At 39.1% G+C, this 24,379-nt stretch overlaps 1 protein-coding gene across 4 annotated transcripts in view; it reads left to right on the top strand.

Annotated features, from left to right (window-relative positions):
- Positions 1-24,379, top strand: part of AKT3 (AKT serine/threonine kinase 3) — a 161,021-nt gene that overhangs the window by 50,193 nt on the left and 86,449 nt on the right. Inside the window, exon 3 of one of the 4 annotated variants that reach the window (XM_030035684.1) lies at positions 20,434-20,509. The exons of the other annotated variants lie outside the window; for them this stretch is intronic. The gene's annotated coding sequence lies outside the window, so the exon portion shown is untranslated. The remainder of the gene's footprint in view (positions 1-20,433; positions 20,510-24,379) is intronic. 4 annotated transcript variants of the gene reach the window in all.

Here is a 24,379-nt window from a genome sequence, read left to right on the forward strand (position 1 = left end):
GTTTTTTAGATTAAGGATATTGTTCAATGTTGTTTGGAAACCTACACATTCCATATGAATTGGATTTTTTTCTAATCTAAATGCTTATTAACTCTTTAAAAAGAACCCTCAGACTTCTGAGGTGTAATTTCTTTTTACAGAGGCTGTTTCGAGAGTTTTTCCATGCTTCTTTGTCTGCCCACTAGTTCTGTTCTTGAGAGTAGTTTATACTAATTTGCTCAATTCAGATGTCAAGATTTTTGGCTTGCAGTTTTTCTGGATCTCTTTTGGAAGTCAAATTAGAATTGCTTTAAGCCATATTACAATTGGAAGAGTGCAGAAGAAATCAGAATTGTGCAGGAAAATCTGCCTAGGTAGCACTTCTTGAATTATCAACACATGTAAACAAGTGCAGAGTGAGACCACCCTTTCACAAAGGCCAAAGGTTTGAAAGGATAGTCAAGACACCAAAGAGTATTTGCTTTGAAGGAGAGCTGTTACCTTTTACATTGCTTCACTCATTTGTCTTTTAGCAGGAAGAGACTTGATAAACCGCTCGATCTCATTTCCTGTATTAACCCGTAAACCTAAAGAAGTTCATAGCTATGCTTTTCTGGTACAGCCATTTGGGTGAAAATCCTCAAAAATGCGATCAAACTTGTAAATCTATAGTAATTACAATCCTTTTAAATGCAGTTGTCTGAGGAGGAGACACTGAGTGTACACACATGGGCTGCTGTAAAAAGGAGCAGTGATGATCACTAATGGACAGTTAAGGAATTTGCTTGTCAAGACACATAAGATGTTCTCACCTGATCTCAAAACCTTGCAACAGTCCAGGATGCTGAAACACATCTTTGGACAATCTTTTTTTTCTCGGTACTTTTCCTTTTTTTCCTCTTGTCACATCCAAAGTTTTTAGCAAAAGATAGGGAATGTGATTCATTTGTGAACGCAAAATTTGAGGGGATTGTTGTGCTCGTACATACGGCCTACCGTGTGTCACAGATATTCTCTTTCTTTGCAATTGTTTTTTAAAGATTCGTGAAGTGGCCTTCTTTACATTGGAAGAAAATGTAGCACATTGGCTTTTAATGTTCCAGAAATTTGTTCTCCAAAGTCTCTGAAGTTTGTAGGCTTGAATGAGTTTGGGGGTCCATTTTAGAGGCAATTCTTAAAATTGTTGAAAGTACCGTAGCTCTGCAGGTACATGAAGTGAGTAAAAGGAGATTGAAATATAAGAACAGGGCTTGAAATAAAATTACAGGATGACACAGATTGGAGAACTGAGGAAGAAAAAAGGAGTTTGAGAAAATATATTTTGTTTCTTACTTCCTAAGAGTGAATCCAGATGAAATTGCCTAGATAAGGTGGCTTACTTATATAATTTATATTCCACATAGCAAACTGCTATTCTGCTGTGCTCAATACATAAATACTTATCACAATAGGTATCCCAAAATACGTAAAATCCGGTTTGTTTTTCTTTTAAAGTAAAATGTACTGTAACTGTGAGACTTGTCAAACCTGCATGGCCTCTCTGTATTTCAGACATCAGCTTATATTTTCCTGGTCGGCATCCTTTTTAAATTGTTATGTGTTCCAACTGCTGCTGCATAGTGCTGAGCACAATGATTTTGTCTGTTAGTGGATATGGGGGTTGTGGCCATGTATTGAGAGTGTTGTAAGTTATGTCAATATGTAAAATTGTTTCCCCTGTGACCACTGTGATGCTGCATGCATTCTGGGAGCTAAGACAAAAGAGAGAAATCAAAATGAGCAGTTAATTTTATCATGGTATTTTTCTTTATATGTTTCACTTAATATATGACTACTCCTGATGCCAGCCAGCAATCAATCAAGTGGCTGGTAGGATAAATTAGTAGTGCAGTCCTGGTCTAATACAGAAGCTGCAAAACTTTGAGAATTCACTTCTCTGAAAATCATGGGGAATTCACCTCAAGACAAGAGCACCGGGGAACTGAAGTGATTACCTCAAACTGTGGAGGAAGCTTTGAATTTCTTCTTCTGGGAGTTTGTCTTCCAGTGCCGTCAGTCAGTGATTCATCAGCTGACTGTGAGCCTGGAGGTGTGTGTTGCTATGGAAGGGGTGTCAGGCATGTGCCTTTCAGCAGTACTGAAAGCATTGCTGAAGACTTTGAATACTTGGGGTCACAAATTGGTGCAGGGTTTATTGATTTTGGTTTTTTTTTTTTCCATTAACTTATTCCCACTCTTTATGAGGTTGTGAAATTCATCAGATAAAGGGTTATTTTTCTATGGTCACACAAAACCTTCTTGATCACTTTGGAAGGTCATAATACTTATCTGGGGTAGAAAATGCCTCAGTTTTACGTAATGGAAATTTGATGTTTTGGCCCCAAGCAGCTGTTGACGTTAATGGTGATGCAATTTCTATTGCTGTTCTGTGAGATCTGAGGTTTCTTGTACAACACTGACTTAAGAAGCGTTTTGTTCAGCACTTCATTAGGAGGGAAGATTTCCACAAGACCTCAATAGCCTGTGAACATGGAAGAGTGAACAGAACTTGGAGATATGTCATATCAAAGCTAGAGGCTTCAGAGAGGAGCTCACTGATGTGAGACGTGCATGCCGTGTTTTGTCGACATCTGTGGCAGAAGTACTGGGGGCCTGACTTAAAAGTTGGCAGGAAGATTTGGCAGTATTTTCAGTACGTTTTGTATAAGTTTTGTGTAGGGATGTAACTGTGAAATGCCCTTTCTGGCCAGGAATTAGGGTGAACACTTTGAGACATGAGGAAAATTAAGGTATTATAATGAAGGTGATGGATTGAAAAAAATACAAGACCTGCTTTATTAAATTCTTTCCTTAAAAAGATACAGCTGTATAACCTAGTTCTCACTTCAGTATTTTTAATGCAGCATTAAATATACATCTATGTATTTATAAATATCACACAGAATTTTGTTTTATCAATTATGTAACTGTTACTCTGTACTGATTCTCCCTCTTGCTCACAGTAACATTCAGAATGAGTGAATTACTGTAGGTAAAATAAAGTAAAAAAGCAACCTCCTCCTCGAGATCATATGCCAAAAATATATCACTGAAAGTTATTTTCTTAATGTAGATGTACAAGGAATAGTTTTCAAGTTCAAAAACATATTAGCAGCCTTTCTCAGTGGGAGATTTAGCCTTGGTTTCAGTAAAGCTGTTCTCTTAAACTCTGTCTTTAGTTTATGGTTTTATTTGACAAGTTAATGTTCAACTTTGTGGGTTTTTTTCATTAATTTTTGAACTGTAATGTCTAAAATTGAAATGCCTTCTAAAAATCAGTAGATAGATTACAATTTTTCATCACCTCATCTCTTGGAATTCTGTATGGTAAACACCCAGTAATGCAGGTTCTCACTAAGCCTTCATGAAAAGAATAGAGTAATTTCTCATGTGAAATTTAGTTGTCTTCAGTCTTCATCATCCTGGAAAGCAAGGTACCCTTTCCTTTTGGGGTTAATGAAAGATGCTCATGTGTAAGAATTCAGAGTGTTTAAACTGCAGTTTCCCATGAAAAGAACTGAAGCTTAAATCGCCAATTACAACAGAAAGGTGGTAAAACTGGGAATGTAAATTATAAGGTTTCTTAGATCAGAAAATTGTCTCAGCTCATAGTTTTAGCTAAATATTTACAAAAAAGTTGGCATGCATTGTGGAGCTCATAAAACAAAGTAAGATTTCACTGTTTACATAAAAAGCAATAGTAAGAAAGAAAATAACGTTTTGTGTAGCTAGCAGATAATTATGTGTCTTCCTCCAAAAGTAGAAATGATGTGAAAGAATGGAAAGGAAGTTAGGGCTTCCTTGTAACTACTGATGTTGATGGATTATGTATCCATTGCCATCTTAAAAGATTGCTTGTAAGTGTCAAAAAAAGAGAATTTCAAGGTGTTGATAACAGATCTGGGCAAACAGCATTTTTGAGTGCTTTTTGGACTGCTGCACTATTTCTCACGATTTGCAACAAAAAAATAGAAGTATACAATCTAGGGCTTGTTTGAATGGGGACTTGAAGGAAGGCTGGAGAATCAAAGAGCATAGAGCCAGTACACCAGAGTTAGAGTACATATGCCAAACTGGACACATTCTGTATTTCACTATTAATCTTTGGTAATCTTGTTAGTTGAATTTTGGATATGTGTGTTTGATTTTAAAGTACAAGTAGTTTAGTCTTCATCCCTACCTGTCCGCTAGGAGGTTGAATTTCATTGGTGATGCAGAGAATGAAAGTAAGACTCAGAAGCAAACAAAAGCCAAACATGAAGAATATATTTCTTTCTGCTTTAAATAAAATGCAATGATAATTGTACATGAAACGCTCTTTGCCCAGTGTGACTCTTAAAGGAAAGGACCATGGTGTTGGCTGTGTTTCTCAGTCTCTTAAGCTCACAAAAGTAGCCCAGACAGTTTGCTGACCTCACATAGACCTTTAAGCCTCTGACTTGTCAGACAAGAGGGGCAGCACTCTTAATTGGCATTCAGATCACAGGCAGCCACTGGGCTCAGCGCATAGCCAAGTACTGCTTTAGGATTTAGACAAAGCCACTCTGGCAAAACATCCCAGTTGTCAGGGTAGCTGGCGGTTTCCTAAAGAACTGTTACATAATGGAGAGACTGAGAAAAGCTTTAGGATGCAAATTTTTTTTTAAGTAAAAATTAAAAAAAAAAAAAAAAGTGGCCGTAATTCGTGAAAAGAAACATCCCCCCCCCCCCCACCCCACCCCCCCCACCCCCCCGATGATCTCATTCATTGTTTCCTCCTTCTGTTTAACTTCTCAGGGTCATAAATGTAGTTTGCTGTTTAAAACTGTAGTGATGTCACTACAAAGGTATTTTGTGGAAGAGGAGAAGGGAATTATCTGAAAGTATTTGGGAATCAACACTTCAGAGATTTATTAGCTTTACTAGAGGTCAGCTATTTGCATTTCTTCTTCTTTGTGCTTAGTGTAATGTAAACTGGGAATTCAGCTATAGAGTGAATGTTTACATTTGAAACATCCCGTGGAACAGAAGCGATTGCTGTGTTTATTGCTACAGCTGCCTCCTCCGGTGAAATCGTGATCTAAAGTCTCCCTGGTCCCTGGCCAGCTTTACAACCTGCCCCCATGTGCCGATCCCCTTGCACAATGTGAGGGTTTGACGCTTCCTGGTACTGTTCCTCCCCTGCAGTACCAGCGTGACATCATGCCGGGCACTGCTCCGAAAGCCGCTGACAGCCCCTGCCCGCTCTGGGAACAGGATATAAGAGGAGCAACTGCTTTACGCTGCATTGGGGTTGTGAAAGTGAGCACCACAAAGGCTACTTAAAAAGAGTTGCTGTGCTGTGGTTAGAGTGGCATGGGGGACTCGGATCTCCATCACAATGTGCTAGCTCTGCCATGGGTGTTTTGGCGTAAGCAAATTTCATTTAGTCAGCCTTATGCATTATAGGCTTTTAGTTATAATATGGCCCTGTTTAACAAATTGCTTTTGAAAGTGTACTTACTTTAAATATTTGTACAAGTACTGCTGTCTCATTCCTTTTAAATACTGTTCCAACTACTAGACATTGATTGTTTGTTAAACAACAAACCGGCAGAGTACTTCCACCCAGTCTGCTGAAGAAGGACTTAAGAGAGTATGCTGTCTATAAACATATGATCTTGTTTGTTTTGAGGTTTTTTTTTTTTTTCAGGAAATTAGGAGGAATGGAGTACGGAGGCAGCCAGAGAACACAACTTACAGCACACGTTCTTGTAGGGAGAGTCTACACTTTCCAGAAGCTTGGTCTGCGGGGAAGGATGCTGTTCTGCCAAAACCCCGTTGCTAAGTGTTTGAGGGGTCCTTACAGAAACACTTGAATGTCACCAACTTCATTTCTTACCTAGAAAACCAAGACACTAAATTACGTTTTCTAGCTGGTCTGTAAGCAGTACTTTCCCCATTGCAGCAAGTTGTTAAAAGGAGTAAAAGACAATGAAAGATCAGTTTGGGAAGTCTGAACCATTGATGATAATGTAACAGTATCAGTAATCATTCCCAAAACATGTTGGCAGTAGTCATGACCTAAATCTCCTACAGCTATGAGGCCTTGCCAAAGTAGCCTGCCACTAATCCCGTTCCTCTAGTTGTATTTCATTTGGTTTGGTGGTAGAGTAGCCCTACTTCGTGGGCAGGGTAGTTCCTTGGTCCCAGTTGCTAGGGCTGTATGAACAGTTACAGGTTTAGGTGGTCACTCTTGTATAGGCTTTAGTGCTCTGGAGTGTTTGATTTGAAGACTGTCCAATGCCAGGTTGTTTCTGACAGCCTTTTTACTTGCTCCTGCTAACTTTGTTCACTGGAAGTGGTTTCTGAAACTGGGTGTCGTGGTTTAACCCCAGCCAGCAACTAAGCACCACGCAGCCGCTCACTCACTCCCCCCCACCTAGTGGGATGGGGGAGAAAATCGGGAAAAGAAGCAAAACCTGCGGGTTGAGATAAGAACGGTTTAATAGAACAGAAAAGAAGAAGCTAATAATGATAACACTAATAAAATGACAACAGCAATAATGAAAGGATTGGAATGTACAAATGATGCGCAGTGCAATTGCTCACCACCTGCCGACCGGCACCCAGCAAGTCCCCGAGCGGTGATTCCCCGCCCCCACTTCCCAGTTCCTATACTAGATGGGACGTCATATGGTATGGAATACCCTGTTGGCCAGTTTGGGTCAGGTGCCCTGGCTGTGTCCCCTCCCAACTTCTTGTGCCCCTCCAGCCTTCTTGCTGGCTGGGCATGAGAAGCTGAAAAATCCTTGACTTTAGACTAAACACTACTTAGCAACAACTGAAAACATCAGTGTTATCAACATTCTTCTCATACTGAACTCAAAACATAGCACTGTACCAGCTACTAGGAGGACAATTAACTCTGTCCCAGCTGAAACCAGGACACTGGGGTGGTGGTTACCTGCTCCCGTTAGGCTATGCCTCTTAGCTTGCTTTGTCACCCAGTCTGTTAGCTGCAACTCCTCTGCAGTTTTGGATCATAACAGCCCCAAGTGTTTCATTTTTGCAGTAGATAGTCATGTACACAACCTGTATGGAGTCCTTGTCTCAAAAGGGGGACTTTCTGAAAAGAGATTTTCCTTTCCTTACCAACAGTTAAACAAACTCTCACCTCATTAAAACCTTTGGCTACAGTTCAGTCACCAAAGCTTACAGGCTACAACTGTGGGCTTCATTACTTCATTTGGAGAATATTGAACACAGTTAGATGCATGTGCTTTCTTCAGCATATTAATAAATACCATAATTTCTCTGGCATTGCAAGTTAGTTCTCCTTAACAGGAAGACTTCAAAATAATAGGAGAAATATATGAAAGGTCTGTGTAGGTGTGATGCTTTGGCTCATGCTAGTCACCTTTTCATTCCTGATGGATGCTAGCTAACAAATTACTCCTTGGAGTCCTGAGAGGAAGGGCTCATTGTCCCCTTCAGACTTTGCTCTGCTTGCTTACCTGAGCTTCTGCAAGGAGCAGCTGGTCCATCCTAAAGATCCTCAGTCTTCCTGAGGAAATCTAGCAGTCAGATCTAACCTTGGATGTAATGCATGTGTAACCTTTTGCAGGAAGAATATAGTCTTAAAACAGTAGTCTGGTATGAAACTTGCTAGGAACGTTAGCCAAGAACATCAGCTTGATACAAAAATTTCTGTCCTTTTCATCTGCGCAACTCTGTTTTTAGGAAGATCTCACCTTTCCTCAGAACACATGCACAAAAAAAGAAAAATCTGGATGCAGCATTCACGGAAAAGGGGTTTTTAAGAGAAGAGTGTAATGAAATGCAGTAAATCAGAGGTAACTGTAATGCTATAAAGCTCAGAATGGTCTCATGTTAAACTTATGTTTCTTTCTTCTCTGGAACCCATGGCTGATTAGTATCTTTTTTTCCTTTGACTGATGCACTTAAGTTTTGCAGTTTCAAAGCATTTATTTAGAATGTTTTCATATCGATCTCATATGCATGCTTAAATATATGCCCTGTAATAAAATTAATGTAAACATATGCATGGATTTTTCAGGATGCTGCTAGTTTGTAAAGCTTTAATACTTTTATCAGATAATGTGTATTTCTTTGCAAATGCTGACAGTGACCCCCGTTATGTACTCTTCTTTTACTCTGTCTCATAGCTTTTACTTGAAACACAGAAACAGTAAATGATTGTGTGTGTAAATGGGATACCAGGCTCTAAACTGCTCCTTATGTTGGAATTCAATACAGTATTTCTCCTAATTAGTTGCCTTTGAGTCTCACAGAGAGTCTTAAATAAACAAACAGAAAGCGGATGTGTCTGCATGTAACTTTATGCGTGGTGATGGTATGAATGAGTAGTAAACACCCTTATAGTCATATTTTCTGTTTAGCATATAGCTGACTTATTTAACAATAAAATAATGGAACCATATTTGTATATCTACTTGGAGCTGTTTAACATTTCACAGCTGTTTGTTTCCCCCTTCCAACCCCTTCACGTGGTGACAGTACAAGTTACCATTCCCATCAGAAATTCTGTAACAAATTACTAACTCTTAGTCTGTTCTACTACAAAATCAGAAGAGTTAGCCTAAACCATTACATACCTGTTCATGTGCTGAGGCAGAGAGATTATGATATACTTAGATTAGCTAAACTAATGTCTGGCTCTCTTGAAGGGGGAAGAAGGGCCTGCTAACTGCGACCTTTGCATATGCGTTTCAGCTACATCTGTTGGTGTAGCAGCAGTGTTCATCTCAGTGAGCAGTGTTGGTTCAGGGAATTAAACTGACATAAAAAAATACCCTATACCAAAAAGAAAAGTCTAGCTCCTTGAATTACCTTACTACAGGCCAAAGGAATGGTAGTGTTGATGCTATGCAGTGTTTGCATTTTTTCAGTGGCTGGGTGCTACTGTATTGTGAAATTTGATTTGGGATTACAGTGTGAGAGCTAGGAATACGAATCACAAAGATGACTCTAATAGAAGAATAGAAGACAACATTCTCTAATTTATGGCTATTAGTGTACATTAAAAGCTTAAGATAACTCTGAATCTGGTGTTTCTTCATATTTGAATATACAAGCTGTAGATATAGTCATCTTTTTTTTTTTTTTTTTTTTTTTGATAACTTGCCAGATTTTTCTGTTTGTCAGGAAAGAAGCAGCAGAGAAAAAGAAGTGTCCATGTCATTCTGGGGATTGCTTGCACAGTTGAAACTGCTGGGTTCACTACATACATCTTTGCCATAAGAGCTAACAGAGAAAATGAGAGCAGCTATTGGTTTGTCATCCTCTGTTTGGGCTCCTCAAAGGATGGTATCTCCCTGGAAGAAGCCCCCAGATTAGCTTTGCCTAGAATTTTCTAGGCATATGATGCTCCCCGCATTTCTGTCAGAGGTCTTGTAATATTATAGCTTTTTATTAATTTTTTTGGTCATTCTTTTGGTCTCTTAGGGAATAACTGTGATGAATACAGTGTGTATTGCTTGGCTGGCCCAGCAGAACTGAAGCTTTTGTATCATTTCCAGCTGAGCAGAAGTTGGTGGGAAGAAAGTAGTGGCCATTGTTAAAAATGTACAGACCTCTGTAATCACCCAGTGTGGACATCCACAGAAATAGAACTCTTCTGTTACAGATGGAAAAACCTTTAGAGGGACCTCAGGTACATGTCGATGTTGGTGGAGGATGACAAATTAACCTCTCAACAGAAGGCTGTCTTCTGGTCTTGGAAAGGTGCCATATCATAGATTTCCTATGCTGATCATAGATTTTACTCCCTGTTTCACCCAAGGTGAAAGAGCATCTTTCTGTTGCCTGTAGCCTGTCCTTCTTCTAGTACTGTGTATTTATCATCTTTAGCCCTTCTTCCCAGCTGTGTTCTTACTCCCTGGGCAGTCCCAGTCTTTGCTTGTTAAGCTTTTCATTTGTGCAAAAAATCTTCTCTCAGCAGGTGCTGAATATGGAATTATTCAGTTCAGTGGTTAAAATCTGGGAAATCATAAGGTAGGAGAATTGGATTTAGCTATCTATAGGTGGCACTGCCAAGCTTATGAAATTAGCACATTAGGGTTTGACTTTGGAGAAAAAGCCACTAGACTTGTTCGTTGTTGATGTTGAACTCACCTATAGAAATGCATCACTGTGGTGGAGCATTTGGAACTGCTGAAAACCAAGAGCTGTGTAGGTGCCACAAAAGGCTGAGTGAGAGAATAGAAAGACACTTGAATACATAATTTTAATAAGAATAAAAAATAATGTAGAGGTGCTTTGTATGTATTTTGTATTCATTAAACAGAAGGAAGCATGTGCATTCTGACCAAATAATTTTTTAAAACATTTACTTGGAGCATATTAGAATGAATAGCTGTCTACAAGCAAGACTTTTCACTGCCCATTGTTGGTAAAACTAGAAGTAAAGTTCTTGTTCTTAAAAATAAATCTTGTTAGTTCCTGGGGACATTTCTGTAAAAAAGGGAAATCCTGAACATTGAAGGCTTACTATTTTTATGGTGCTATTTTGGCAATTTTCCTTGTTTTCTGTGATGGGTTGACCCTGGCTAATTGCCAGGTGCCCACCAAAGCCGTTCTATCACTCCCCCTCCTCAGCTGGACAGGGGAGAGAAAATATAACAAAGAGCTTGTGGGTCGAGATAAGGACAGGAGAGATATCACTCATCACTTACCGTCACGGGCAAAACAGACTCAACTTAGGGAAATTAACTCACTTTATTACAAATCAACCAGAGTAGGGTAATGAGAAATAAAACCGAATCTCAGAACACCTTCCCTCCACCCCTCCCTTCTTCCCGGGCACAACTTCACTCCCGGCTTCTCTACCAACCCCCCCAGCGGCACAGGGGGACAGGGATGGGGTTTACGGTCAGTTCATCATACGTTGTTTTCCGCCGCTTCATCCTCCTCAGGGGGAGGACTCATCACACTCTTCCCTGCTCCAACGTGGGGTCCCACCCACGGGAGACAGTCCTCCACGAACTTCTCCAACGTGGGCCCTTCCCACGGGCTGCAGTTCTTCACGAACTGCTCCAGCATGGGTCCTTTCCACGGCGTGCAGTCCTTCAGGAGCACACTGCTCCAGCGTGGGTCACCCACGGGGTCACAAGTCCTGCCAGAAAACCTGCTCCGTGGGCTCCTCTCTCCACAGATCCGCAGGTCCTGCCAGGAACCTGCTCCAGCGCAGGGTTCCCACGGTGTCACAGCCTCCTTCGGGACAACCCACCTGCTCCGGCGTGGGGTCCTCCACGGGCTACAGGTGGATATCTGCTCCACTGTGGACCTCCATGGACTGCAGGGGGGACAGCCTGCCTCACCATGGTCTTCACCACGGGCCGCAGGGGAATCTCTGCTCCGGCGCCTGGAGCATCTCCTCCCCCTCCTTCTTCACTGACCTTGGTGTCCGCAGAATTGTTTCTCTTACATGTTCTCACTCCTCTCTCCGGCTGCCGAATCTGCCTGTCCCAACTTTTTTTTTTCCTTCTTAAAAATGTTATCACAGAGGCGTTACCACTATCGCTGATTGGCTCGGCCTTGGCCGGCGGCAGGTCCATCTTAGAGCCGGCTGGTATTGGCTCTCTCTCGAACACAGGGGAAACTTCCAGCAACTTCTTACAGAAGCCACCCCTGTAACCCCCCCCCGCTACCAAAACCTTGCCAGCAAAACCAATACATTTTCCTATTCACGATGAGTGACCTGACATTTGTAGGGCTGTTATTTAACGCAAACATCATCTTATAACTGGTGGCACTTTAACGATAAGTATGAACTTATCATAGTGCATATTGAACTGGGAGGATAGTAAACTTTAAACAGGAGGCTAGAACCTTAGCTTAACTTGAGTTTACAGATTGCAACCAACACAATACTGAACAGGTACAGGAAAAAAATACCAAAGTGTAGGAAAACAGCTAATTATAGTAATTGCAGCTGGTTTCAAAGTACTTCTAACAGTTTGTGCATAATGCTTACTTGAAAGCATCAAATGGGTGCTAGTTGTGAAATAGAACACCTGTTTGTTGTTGAGCATGTGTTTATGCAGATGATTTTTGTTGTCAAAGCACCTTGATGTAGAGTAGTCCTGTTTACATTTACATTCTCCCCAAAGGATTAACAGTGTTCTCTCAATAAATTTGCAGTCTATTCTCCTCTCAAAGGCTGCTGTTTGGAGGGTGGTGTGAACGAGGCAACAAGTGCTTGCTAATCACTTGAATATACATAATTAGCGACAGTCTGGTGCACTGGAGTCTTTGTACAACCATAACAATACTGATTGGCAGCAGCAGATAACAATAGTCGTGGCAAGGTGCTATTTGTTGAATATTTGAAGATGTTTTTCTTTTATATTTGCAGTGGGCATTTTGAGTTAATTATGCCATTATTCTGGAACACTCTTACTATGTTGTGTTAATGTCAGAGTTAAAGATCAGTCATGTGGCCTGTTGTACACAAAGGAATAAGACCTTTAGTAAATCCTTTGCTTCTTTTGAGACTAAGCTGGATCCTTTTTTTCTTCCTTCCATCATAATTTTGAGACTAAGATGGATTCCATTTTTTTTACCTTTCTATTTTTATATAATCCAAAGTCAAACTGGAAGGTACGTCTAAAAATTTGGGAGATGAATGTGTGTGACGGTACTCTTCTTGTATTCTGCAGTCATCAGTTTTAGAACTGGCTCTATTCGACTGGTTCAGTACTTCAGAAAACACATACAAAATCACTGATGATAAAATTTACGGATAACATAGACTGTAATGTAATAAATAACACTGAGAAAATTATCTGGATTGCTTTTCATGTTTTTTATCTTCAAACAAAATGTGTTTTAATATAGCAAAATGTTTAACATCAATTTAACTTAAGTGAAAATACTAGAACAAGTAGATTACTGATGAAGATCTAGAAAATGAGATGAGTCGCTGTGGATTTGGCAAGGTTAAGCCGTATCAAACTTCAAATTTTCTTTTTATTGACAAGGTAGCAGTCTTTGTGTATAGGAGAGAAGCTTTGGATGTCATATCTTGGATTTAGTCAAGTTTCTGATATCCTGTGAATAACATTTTCATAAGGAAACGAGACACATAGATGAAACAACTATGAGGTTTGTTTCTAAGAGTAGAGCTGTTAGAAAACTGTGCTGAGTAATTATTAAAGGTTTGGTATCAAAATGGAAGTAAATATGGAGTAGAATTTTGTTAGGCTCTTTCCTGACTTCTGCTTAGGCAGTACTTTGACTGATGAGGTGACTAATGGAAAAGAGAATGGTTATTAATGTTTGGAGGTGTCTCCAAAATAAAAGGTGTGCTGGAGGATGGGATTAGAATTCGGCATGGGATCAGTAATGTAGAGATGTGGTGTGTGAGGAGCTGGAAGCTGTTCAAGGGGAGCAAGTTTGATGTGCCCTCTAGAACAATCTAGTTTACAAAGAAATGAATGGAGAACGAGTGGCTAGGTAAGCAGCTCTTCAGAAAAAAGTCCAGTAGGTACCCTGGGTCACAAACTGGATATTGAAGAAGGCAAACACAGGCATGCATAAACAGTAATAAAGCCTGTAAGATGCATCTTTCTGCTCCATTGAGCTCTTAAGGTCTTAGCTAGACAACTGCATCCATTTCTGGGTGCTGCAGTTCAAGATTATAAAGACAATAAACAGACACCAGCAATGAAAGTGATAAGTGATTTAGAGAGTGTGACCTGTGAGTATAGGTTGAATGAACTGCAATTACTGAGGCTAAATAAGAAAAGAGAAGTGATAATATAATCTGTTATTCATGTGTACAGCAGAGAGCAGAAGAAATTATCATTTTAAATTGTTGTAAGGCAGTTGGCTTACAAACTGGGAGAACTTTTTTCAAGTAAGCATAACATAAGAAATAGCCTACTGAGTTGTACCCGTGGCCCATCTAGCCCAGTATTCTGTCTGCAGCAGTGGCAGAGGAGATTAGGGAGTTTAGGGAGAGCTCACAAGCTTGGCTGTTTTCTTGCCTTTCGTTCCCTTTGCTTCCCCAGTGTTAAGAACTGTTGTATTAGTAAAGTTAGATGCTGTATCTGTGATCCTTCTAGTGTCTATTTATGGACCTGTTTCACCAAGTGCCCTAACTATTGTATTGTGGTATTCGGTGAACAGCATTTCTGCACTTACCTACTGCCTTTGTGATTTTGTAAACCTCAACCTTCTCCTCTCCAAACTAAAGAGCCTCTGTCTTTTCATCCTCTCTTAGAAAAGGCGGTTGCTCAATCCTGTGGATCGTTTTGGTTGTCCTTCTCTGTATTTTCTCATAATACCACTACGTTGTTCCTGAGATGTGGAGACAAGACTGAGCAGGGTAATGAAGATGTGGGTACGGCAGTGTTTTCTGTATCAGCAAAATGATGTTCTCTTGTTCTCAGTATCCTTTCTGACATGCCCAATATTTTGTCGCCCTTTTTTGGCTGCTGCTGTACATGAACTGACAGTTTCATAGAGCTGTCAGTGGTGTATCCAGGACTCAACTAAACTATAATTTGTGGTTCTGAGGTAAACATTGTGAGGCATAGTTTAGATTATTTTTTTTCCTAGATACATTACCTCACATTTATGTACCTGATGTTCATTTGTCATCTTTGCTCACTCAATTTTGTGAAATCCTTCTGTTTTTCCATGCCATAGACATGGCACTTGACTATCCACTACAGTGTAGCATCATCTGTAAGCTGTAAGATTTAATGGATCACACCACTGTCCAGGTCATTGATGAAGATATCATGTAAAAATGATGCCAGCGTGGATCCCTGGGGGACGTCCTAACTCTCTTATGCTGAAAAGTGACCATCAGGCCTTATGTTTGTTTCTTCTTCCTTACCCAGCTTTCAGATTGTAGAACCTCTTCTCCAGTCCTATGGCAACTTAATTTCTTCAGTTGTATTTGGGGAGGAACCTTGACAAACACATCATGCCTACTGGATGCCCTTTGCCCTTATGTTTATTGCTCCCCTTGTAGAACTCCATCAGGTTGGTGAGGCAGGCTTTCCCTTCACAGCTCTTTCCCAGCAGATCCATGTCGTCTCATGTGCTCTGTGATCTTACTTATTATAGACTCTAGTGACTTACCAGAAGCAGAAGTCAGACTCGCAGGTAGTTTCTGGGATCCTTTCTTGAGGTTCTTTTTGTTTGAAGTTGTGTTGGCAATCCATAAGTCTTCTGGGCATGTGGCCATTTGTAGTGATGGGTTTTACTCCTTGGCCAGCACCTCTTGTGCTTTGACATTTCAATTCCTTCAACACTCCTGGCTGACTGTCATCCAGTCTTGGTGACTTACTGACATCTAATAATTCCTACATGTTTACGTTAAATAATCTGTCTTTCACTTGTCTACTACAGGGAATGGTCTGGGTTTGGGCATCTTTCCAGTATGTTCAGCAATAAAGACCAGGGCAAATAATTCATAGTGCTTCTCTGCTGTGGCCTTATTATCCTTGAGTTCCCTTTCTGTGCTTTTGTAATTGAGCAGTCCCACTGATTTCTTGTCTGGCTTCCTGGTTTTGATGATGAACATCATTTGCAAGAAGCTCCTCAAATTCTTTTCTAGCTCTCTTAAATTTGTGTGTTTACATTGTTCTGACATATTTTATCGTCTTTCCTTTTCCCCCTTATTTTTTGGGCAAGCTTTTCATTCTTAATACTGACCTTTTCCCTATAATCACCTTTTAACTTCTTCATTAAGATGTCCAGGTGGATTTTGGCAAGGGGGGAGGGAGAGGAAGGGAGAAATACTTTATTTTCTTTTTGAATTGTGGCAGCCATTTTTTCTGGCCTTACAGTATTTTCAGTAGTCTTCTCCCTGTTTGTAAGGTCTTTTGAGCTGGTCTTTTGCGCCCCCCCCCCCCCCCCCCCTTTTTTTTTTTCACTCTTTTTCTTATTTTTACCTATATTTTTCTGTTGATGTTGAATATTTGCATATCAGATTTACTTGGGCAGCTTTCTTCCATTCCAGTGCTAAAACCTACTCATGAAGCATTCAGATAGATTCCTGGGAGATGGAGAAATCTTCCACTGGAGAAGTAGTATTATTTTAAATAATAAGTTAATAGTAGTTAAAAGTAATAATAGTAGTTTCCATCTTATTTGCAGGTCCAGGGGGATCTGTGGAATGCTTTGGGAGAGTCTACAAAAGGTTACTGAAAAAAAACCCAGCCAACATGTCCAGTGTATAGGACACAGCACTTCTCTTGGTATTTAGAGCTCCATGTTTCTGCTGGAAAATGTTAGGGTTCCATGAACTAAAAAATTTTGTGTCCTGGTTTCAGCTGGGGTAGAGTTAATTTTCTTCCTAGTAGCTGGTATAGTGCTATGTCTTGGATTCAGTAGGAGAAGAATGTTGATAACACTGATGTCTTCAGTTGTTGCTAAATAATGTTTAGTCTAAAGTCAAGGATTTTTCAGCTTCTCATGCCCAGCCAGCGAGAATGCTGAAGGGGCACAAGAAGCTGGGAGGCAACACAGCCAGGGCAGCTGACCCAAACTGGCCAACGGGGTATTCCATACCATGTGACATCGCGTCTAGTATATAAACTGGGGGGAGTGGGGGCAGGGGGATCGCTGTTTGGGAACTAACTGGGCGTTGATCGGCGGGTGGTGAGCAATTGCATTGTGCATCACTTGTATATTTTAATCCTTTTATTATTACTATTGTCGTTTTATTAGTGTTATCATTATTAGTTTCCTCTTTCCTGTTGTATTAAACTGTTCTTATCTCAACCCACGAGTTTTAGCTTTTTCCTTCTAATTTTCTCCCCCATCCCACTGGGTGGGGGAGAAGTGAGTGAGTGGCTGCGTGGTGCTTAGTTGCTGGCTGAGGTTAAACCATGACAGTTTGAAACCCATTGAGTTAAATAAAATCTTTGTGTTCTTCAGTGCTTGTAATTCCTGAGAGTTCCTAGTCAAGTTCTGCAGAAAATGGTTTCCTTGAAGCCTCTCAAGATGCGTAGTAAGAATACAGAGAAGTAAATTAGCATAGGGAGATGGGAATTATGAGTTCCATTCCAGTTTCTCTTTTAATATTTAATATTAAAATGAATATTTACATCCTGGAGAAATAGAGAAGAAAAATGATAATATTTTCAGTGTTGGAGAGAATGACTTTAGAACATGAGATTCTGGGAACCTGTGTCGATGTTGCGGGGTATGGGATTGCCTTGCCATGAGAAAGAACCTTAATGGGGAAACGTAAAGAGCTCTTTAATGTAGCACCGTAAGGAGTAATGGAGGTCTATGACTGAATGTTGAATCCAGATGTATTCAGAACCAAGATGAGAGTGACTAAGAGAAAGATTGAAAAATACTAAGGAGAGCATCTTGATACCCTCAAAGCAAGACAGAGCACATTTTGGAAGATAAGCACTAAAAAACAAATAGTTTTTTACCAGTATATGCATAAGCGGGGAAAATTCTGTGGCCTGTTTCCTTGAAGAGGTCATACTGAAATGATGAGATGTTCCTTTTTGTCTTAAAATATATGATACCATGAATAAACATCACAAAACGTCCTATACGGATTGCACATGAGATACTCAGATTAGCAATGAAATGTAAACTTGTGGAGAACTTGTCCAAGATTTGCTCAGTGTTACTCAAATGAAACAGTAAAAATCCAGTTGCTCTTTGCTGAGGTCCCCGCTGACATGCTGTTTGAGAAACATAGTATCAATATTAAAAGATAAAATTACTGTAGTTCCTAGTGTGTTTCATTGTCTTTCTTAGCTGGGTACTGCTGTTGCCACCATTTTAGCACTTCCGTACTCAATATCATGGAGAGTAAGAGCTCTCTTATTGAATGTGGAGTGTCCACATACTTCCTTTGCTGTGTATTTGTGTTTTCTCATTATACTAAGTTAAGCCCATTAGTCCTTTACACTTTTCTATGTGAAGGTACTGATTCATGGTAATCAAGTAATTTCTTAATATTGTTTTGACATGTTAAGTAAATGGAGTTGTTTAAAGACATTGTAAAGACACTTTCTCCAGCGAGTGGAGTGTTGCTTGGTTAAGAATAAAAATGTGTTTGAGGTAGCACAAATACAGACTTAGAGAGAGAGCTAACAGTATTGTGTAAGTCACTGTAAATTTTCCTCCTTAAATGAAGGCAGGAGTGTTACTATTTCTGCACTTGCACCTAAGGAGCAAATCCGCATGAAGGATGCAACCAGGCAGCATGACTATCCTTTTAGAAACAGAGGCTGCAACAAGAAGCTGGATGTTGTCTGCTGTGGTGCTTGTACAATCAACAATAGATACACATACAGCCCTCCCACTTGTTACTGACATAATCGGATCCTTTAAACAGATGCCCAGTGTGTCAGGGAGAGAGGGAAGTTTTGAAAACAGCATCCAGAGGATGTTTTCTTTTTATACCTAATCATATCTAATGGTATGCTGCTAATGAAGGAGGAGGTTCAGATAGACCCTGCCTGGAACATACCCCCTTGCCACCTTGGGATGAATTTAGCAAGAATATGACTTGCCAGCTGATGGGGTCAGTTATCTGATCTTGCAGGAAACTGCCCTATTCCTGCCCTTCTCCACCCCCTGCTCTTTTTCTTTCTTTCTTTTTTTTTTTTTCGTTTGGACTAGTGAGCTGCACAAGTGGCAGATCAGACAAGGAAAAGCACTGGACTGCAGGACTGGAAGGAGGAGGAGGCGGCAGGGTTCCTCCTCAGCTGAATCAGCCAAGGTATAATGAAAAATTGCACCTGAAATTCTCTGAGGGGTTTTGTTGGAACTAGAGGAGTCTGAAAACAGGCTTATTTCAGGAGAATGAGAAACTTGTAGAGGACTAGAGTGTTTCTGTAGCTTACTGATCATTGATCCCTTGACCTTGCCTTATTTTGCCCCATACAGGGATAAAAAGTACATTAGAGAATGGCCAGATCTCTGGGAAGTGTTCCTCCCCTTAATCATCTTGGATTGTCTGAAGAGGGCTTGCTGTCTGTAACCAATAATCATGTCACTAAATTTCAGTCATTCCCTATCAAACTGTGATGTGTTGGTACAAGATCAAGCTGTCACTGAAAACTAAATAGTCTTGGTATAAAATTTAACTGAATTAAACTGTAGACATCCAGAAGAAAAGCTTTTGTTAAAACTGTTTCAGCTGTGCTGCTGATGCTTGCTATTCTTAATGTGCACACTTGGTAAACAGAAATGTGGAAGACTTTTAGAAGAGATGAAAAATTTGTGTCTCTTCTCCCTGATGGGGAACTCAAATTCCCTGGGGAACGTCAGCATGGAAAAATGCATCAGCATCATAACAGGCATTCATCTGCAGCACGACCCCCGGAAGACAAAGCAGCGTTTTACCTCTCGGGATTAACAAACATGTGTCAGCTTTAGTACTGCTGTTTGGTAGTCAGGTGATAGACTGCCCATATGTCCTCATACCTCATTCTGGCATGAGATTTTTTTTTTTTTTTCTCCCTCTTTGGAATTTGAAATAAAAGCATAGCTTTATTCCGTTGTCATTTGTTCCTGTTCCTATGTCACAGATAGGAAATTTTAAAAGATGTTTTAAGAAGTTTTGTACCTGAATTTATTTTTCTCACTGTAAGTCTTTATTAGAAAGGCTTCTTTCTTTGGTTATCTTTACTGGGGACATAAAATGATTATAGAATGTAGATCACTTGCATCAAAAGAAACTTAAGTGTATAAATAGTTATGCTATAAATGCTCTAAATAGGAAGATGAGTGTTTAAGAGTTCTTCAGGCACCTACACAGCTCAAATCCCTTCCCATAGTACAACATGGTCCTTTTGGTGCTGCCATGCTCCCAGATTGCACAGGGAAAAAGGAGGGAAGGAAAAGGTTTTTTTCAGACACTTACAACTTGCATCTAAGTGAACAAGTGTCCCTGTCTCTGGGATTTGGACCAGTGATGTGAGGATTTCTTATGTCAAGAAAAATTACATAGTAGTTGGTGTTTTGCAGTGGAGAGAAATGGCAGATAATATGTGACTTCGAAGTATCATGAAGTTAAAAAGTTTAATTTAAAAACAACTGCAAGCTTGGAGAAATTGTGTTTTCCGACTTGTAGCACTATATCACTGGCACTTTAGTATTCTGAGGAAATAATCTGTAGTTCATTTTAAGCAAATTGGAAAATGTGAGTGTTATACCAGTGTTATGTAAACATTATTATTAAAGGCTGATGGAAGCATAAAGTATGGATTTCCCCTCGCTCTTAAATGAGTTTCTATATCCATTATAGATCAGATTCTTATATTTCAGCTATTTAGATTTTACCTAACTTATTGTTTTTAAAGGGAGTTGCAACCATGATTCCTAAGGAATTCTGTAATTCATTAAAATAAAAACAAAAGACACAACTACCTCTAATAAATGTTTTGATTAAAATGGACATTTCTGAACCTTCTACAGACAATACCCGCTCAGATGTGACAGCATTTGTGACATCACCAGTACAGACTTTCACAAGGATTTTGAAGTCAGTGTTGTAAGTCAGTTTCCATTTTGTTTTTATTAATTAGAAAATTGTGCTGTTTACTTTCTAGATGGGAAAACATCCACTAAACAATATCAAATTTTTTAATAATAATGCAAATATATTTTTTGGAAATTACAGTTCCTTATTGGTCCCTATTATTTTGGTGTCACAAATGTTAAATATTTGGTGCCTGTTAATTACTATATGTATAATCAGAATTTCAGAAAGGCCAGAAATAGGAGGAGATTATCAGTGTTTTCTCTTGTATGAAATTTGACTTCTGCATTGAAAAAAAAAACTTGTAGAATTTGCTGAGATCTGTTTGAGGTCATCCTATAAGTTATTAGTTTGCTGTTTGCATCAAAACTATTTTGGAGGCTAAGTCATTAAAACCTTTTCAGTAATTCAGATTAGGAAAAAAAAGTATGCTCATAGAAGAGAAGCCATAAAATGTGTGTCTGTTAGCAGAAAAACAGTAACAAAGCCATCCTGAGATTGGATAGATAAAATTATATGTCTTATCCAGGTCAGTCATCTTTCAGTTTCATCTTGTGGCTGGAATTTTGGGGTCCATAATTTATAGCTCTGTTTTAAAAGTTTCTAAAGTGACTGAAAAGGAAACAAAAATTCTCTGCTAGTAAAATTGCAGGGCCGAGAATTTTGCATTTCTGCTTATCAGTCAAGCTTTCTTTTAATTCAGAGGACTGGAAAAACTTGAAGCAAAAGGCTTTTTAACATCTCACTTGCCTGAATATTTATTGCAATTGTAACATAATAAAATAATGCAAGATAAAATACTGTAAAATATGTATATCAAAATTGAACTGTATTATGATTCTTATGTGGGTGTTATGAGCAGTTTTATTCATTTTAAGGCAGTGAAATATTTTAGAAATATGTAGAATCCTGAGGTTAAAAACTTGAGGTTTTTTTTTAAGCTTCTATTACTTTAATTATAGTCTGCAAATTTAAGAAAATACTTTACTGACCAAATTGTTCTTATCTTCATGGCACTGTTTCTAGTATGGGAAGTATTGCAAAGGTAACCCAAAATACCAGTTTATATTGGGATCTCAGAGTTGCTAAGTTTTTGTTAATATCATTAAAATGTAATAACTACTTCACAAATAGATGTCAAAGCATTGTATTTCTAGCTTTTTTCAAATTGTGAATTTTAAGTGATTTTTCAGTTATTTGCCAGAGTACAGAGATTTGTACATATTCTTTATACTTTACATATTTTTTATCTATAATTTCTGTGTACATGTGTAAAGAAAATGTTGTCAGACTATATTTGGACACGTATGTCAATATACTTTGCTTGTGTAGAATGTGAAATTGTAGTAGGGAAATTCTTGGTTTAATATTGTGTCAGAACTGTTGTGGCGTTGTTGCTTAGAGATGCAGTTGATCTTAGAAATTTGAATCACTTGAACCTGATTTTCTAGCTTAACTGGAAAACAAGAATTGCAATCACAAGGTAGACCAGCAGTCTGATTAATCGGTAGTTAATCTTGCATGAAGTTCACGCTGATGCCCCTTCTCCCTTGCATCTTTCTTGCTCTCAGCCAATTATTCCCCGTCTCTCCTTTGTGCTGATACTAGCTGTACAGTGAGCTGAAATTGTTTTGATCTGGTCAAAACCTTTTGTCTTGGGGTGTGTTTTCAGTTAGATCATTTGTAGATCTGCCTCAGCTGCATGGATGCCAGTGCTGACCCAGTGGAGCGGGACATGGGATTCACTGCCCACTTCCTTCACAAGTGTTCCTCACCTTCCCAGGTGCACTCTGCTGGTAGTAGATTGTATTTAAGGTGAACCAAATTGGCCAAGGACTGGGACTTTCATTCACCATCAGTACTCCCTGGCTGGTACCAGATTTGTGCCAGGACAAAAATGCATAGCAATTAAAGGAAGAACCTGCCTATGTTGAATGTTAACTCCAAGTTCCTGAATGTGAGATGTTAATTTTTTAAGAAAAAGTGCTCACACAAGTTTGGAGATGCCTTACAGCGTTCAAGGGGAGGCTGGCTTTTTCTAAAGGTGCTAGTAGGTGTTGGATGCTGAATCGGTGGGAGAGTGGCTGGCATTGCCAGGGTGGTTGCCAAACCGCTGGTTGCGTGGTGATGTTACAGAATCCAGCTAGGACTGTAGATGCTGAATGTTTGAAAATCTGTTCTTGAACTCTTCTGAAAATGTTCCTGTGAGATGACTGATATTCTACTATTGGCCATTTGTGTCATTAAATCCTTTTTTCGTAGTCCTTCCTTTGAAACCGAAGCCTAATGCAGTCCTTCTCATTCTGCTTCTCTCTAACTCCATTTTTTTTTTTCATGTGTGTGTGTGTTTTGTCTCTGAAGCCCTTCTGTTCTCTTGTAATTTTTTTTTTAAATATAGTTAGCAAAACTGTAACTTATTTGTTTATCATGGAATAATAATATTTTCAGTGTTCCTAAATTTGTGTAACTTAACAAATGATAATATTTTTCTTTCCCTCTTCTCAGTACTGCATACTTAAGCAAAGGTTAAATTAATTGTTCTTTAGTGGTTAATTTAAAATTAAACACAGTGTATGAGTATTTCAGGTTATTTCTGTAACTGTTTATTAATTCAAGTAATTCTTCACTGTATTTCATCTGGTGTTTCTCAGCTCACTGGGATAGTTTTGCCACTCTGAAATTCTTCACATTCTCAATAAACTTGAATAGCTTTACTGTCTTGCAGTATATGCAGTGGTGATCCCAGATCATTGTTGTATATATTAACTAAAAGTGTTCCTAACAGAGAACTATAGAGCATCACAGACTGAAATTTGACTATGTAATCCTATTTTGCTCTCTTCCTTTTACCTAGTTTCCTTTTTCTGTTCTGTTCCACCACACAGCTTTTATCATCCACACAACTACTGTTTCCTTAAACTTAATAAAAGCTATTTAAAATTTGAAATAAATTGTTTCAGTTAGTCTTTATCCCTTTTATTTTCTTGACATTCTTAAAGAAATCCCATATGTATGATGGGCATGATTTTCCTACTCAAAGGCAGTGCTGCCTTGTTTATCTTATGTCAGTTTGCATTATTTAAGTGTGTGATTAAAAACAGAATTATAAGCAGTTTTCTTAGATTACCATCCGGCCAATTGACATTTTCAAGTGTGGGTTTTTTTTTTTTTTTTTTTAAGCTTTTTTTTGGTTGTTCTTGGGGGTGTGGGGCATAATTCTCCATTTATAATCCTTCAGTTTAACTGTCGTCATTGAAGGGTAGCTGGTTTTTGCCAGTAGTTTTCACCTCACTTACAATTTCTTAGTAATTGTGGAGGTATTCTGCCCAGTTCTGGGACTCCTTCATACCTAGCACTCTGCTCCAATACCTCCTTTTTGATCTAGAGACACTGAAAGTATTTGTCTGTTACCTGAAGCAGATTTCTGTGTCGTCTTCAAATGTAAAGACCGATAGAAAGAAACCATTCTGGTTCTTTGCAAGTACCATTATCCTCAGTGGCAGACTTCATTTTCTGTCTGGTTAATTTTTCACCAAATTTTCGTCTTTTATTTTTCTTGACTTTTTTATTTCCATTGCTTGGAAGTTCACTATATCTTATTTGCTGTAAGCAGTACTTCTAAGATTTATTAATTTTGTCATTTAACTACAGTGTTTTCTTTATTTAAAGAAACCTACATTTTCCCAGCTCCACCCAACTGGTTCCTTATCTTCTGTGATTCCAGGATGATTTGGTGGCATCAACAGGGTGAAAAGCTGGAATTATGTGGTAAAAAGCAAGCAGACCCTGAGGGTTGGAAGGTATATTTTCTAAATTTTGAAGGTCCTTATGAATGAAGCGTTTGGATTGCTAGCAAAAATACTGCAAAATAGGATCCAGGAA

Source organism: Aquila chrysaetos, chromosome 13 (genome assembly GCF_900496995.4).
Source record: "Aquila chrysaetos chrysaetos chromosome 13, bAquChr1.4, whole genome shotgun sequence".
NCBI classification, from domain to species: Eukaryota; Metazoa; Chordata; class Aves; order Accipitriformes; family Accipitridae; genus Aquila; species Aquila chrysaetos.